Source organism: Penaeus chinensis, chromosome 10 (assembly GCF_019202785.1).
Source record: "Penaeus chinensis breed Huanghai No. 1 chromosome 10, ASM1920278v2, whole genome shotgun sequence".
NCBI classification, from domain to species: Eukaryota; Metazoa; Arthropoda; class Malacostraca; order Decapoda; family Penaeidae; genus Penaeus; species Penaeus chinensis.
This window is the reverse complement of record NC_061828.1, coordinates 23,394,694-23,397,193: the sequence shown is the minus strand read 5'-3', so window position 1 is coordinate 23,397,193 and position 2,500 is coordinate 23,394,694.

Below are 2,500 nucleotides of genomic sequence, written 5' to 3'. Positions count from 1 at the left end.
TATTCTATTAAGATACAGTAGTGTACCGATTACTGTTTTATGCATTTCATCAATATGCGAGTTGAAGAACATATACTGATCAAAGTAGACTCCTAGGTTTTAGACAATTGTGCTCGGTGTTATGGAATATCCATTGAAGTTTATGGCAATATCCTCTTGTAGTTGTGATATATAGTGCCACGAACCAGTCAGAAGTAATTGAGTGTCGTCTGAATACTGAACCAAGGAACAGTCTGGAAGATAATCTGGTAGGTCATTCACACAGATTGAAAAAAAAAAAAAAAAAAAAAAAATGGCCCGAGTACAGATCCTCGAGGAACACCAAAATCGACATTTATTGGTGAAGACAAAACATTCTTAATTCTTACTAACCGTGGTCTAGATAGTTATGAAACCAGAGAGGATCTATGTTTTGTTTCAAACATTTGCTGATTAGTATCTCGTGGTGAACACTGCCAAAGGCCTTGGACAAGTCTAGGAGTAGAAGAAGAGATATTTTCTTGTTGTCAATGTTATAGATCTTATCTGATATATCGAGGAGAATTGTTTCTGTTGACTGCTTTTGTCTAAAACCATGTTGACTATCAGCCAACAGTCGGTTTGACTCCAGAAATGAAATCAGCTGGTTGCGACAATTTTCTCCAAAATCTTAGAAAATATTGGGAGTAAAGATATAGGCCGATAGATATTAACATTATCGATGTCACCAGCTTTGTGCAGGAGGATGACACGAGGGATTTTCCATAAGTCAGGAGATGCGTTAGTGGCAATTGGGGTATTGATAATCATAAAGTAGAACACAATTATCGGCAGTGAATCTCCTATGAAGCGAATTGGAATCCCATCCGGGCCATATGAATTAGATCCTTATAAACCTTTTATAGCTAGTTTCAGGTATGAAAATATTAGTGGATTTTTTACTGAAGGTGAAAGATCTATTGGCAAAACCATTAACATCAGCATCATCAGAGAGAGAGAGAGAGAGAGAGAGAGAGAGAGAGAGAGAGAGAGAGAGAGAGAGAGAGAGAGAGAGAGAGAGAGAGAGCATCATCATAATAATAATGATAACTGAAATTATAATGATGATAATAATGATAGTAATATTAATAATGACAATAATAATAAAGAAAATAATAATAGCAATAATAATAATGACATTGTTAGTAATAATAGTTATGATAATGATAATAATAATGATGATAATAATAATGATAATAATGATAATAATAATAATTATAATAATAATGATAATGATAATAATAATAGTAATAATAATGATGATGATAATAATAATAATAATTATTATAACATTAATAATGATACTAATGATCATATCAATAATGATAACGATGATAATGATTATAGCGATAAATTAAGATAATGACAATAATAATAATGATCATAATATTAATAATAAAGAACTTATTAGCGATAATAATAACAATAATGATAATATTAACAATAATGATAATAATAATAATAATAATGATAATGAAAAAATATATATGTATGCATGTATGTATGTCTAATATAAGCATATAAAGTCGTCATGCATTGGTGAATGGCACTGCATTCTTGTATTCTTTTCCCACAGAATTAGATCTGACTCACCCCATCCTTGAATTCACGCGCTGATATGAAGTGTCATATCATCAGATATCTCACCGATAAGTATTATCTCTATTTGTCTGTCTGTACCATTATTGTGTAATTGTAAGATACTAAATAATTGTAACCTTCCTTTAATAAGAATTACATATTTTCATTCAAATGAACTTTACACTGATATATGTTTCTTTCTCAACAACATAACTAAATAAAATATATATTGTCAGTTACTTATTAAACAAATAGAATACTTACTCCTAAAGCCATGGTTTCTACCTCTACGTATGTTAGAATGATTCTACCACTGTCTAGTACGATGGTAAATTAAGTAAATTAAGTAAATCGTGTACGTAAACACAGAGACGAAACTATATTAGTGTGCCCTGTGAAAGTGCTCCAACCCCTATGAAAGAAAACCTCTTAGAGTTGACTATGGCAAATGTATAATTTACGCCTTATTTCTGTATATTGGAGACAATAGATGATTCATACTAAGGAAAAACCAATGAGCAGTTCCACAGACAGGTATCATCATGGCAATACCATTTAGAGAGAGAAAGAGAGAAAGAGAGAAAGAGAGAAAGAGAGAAAGAGAGAGAGAGAGAGAGAGAGAGAGAGAGAGAGAGAGAGAGAGAGAGAGAGAGAGAGAGAGAGAGAGAGAGAGAGAGAGAGAGAGAGAGAGAGAGAGAGAGCATCATAATGATTTTAATTGATAAGATAATAGTTATGATGATGATGACATTGAAAGTAATAATAGTAATGCTAATAATGATTATGATGATATAACAATGATAAATATTAATGATATTAATAATGATAATAATTATTTTAATAAAAACAATAACGATAATGATGATAATGATAAAATTGATAAATTATAATAGTAATAATG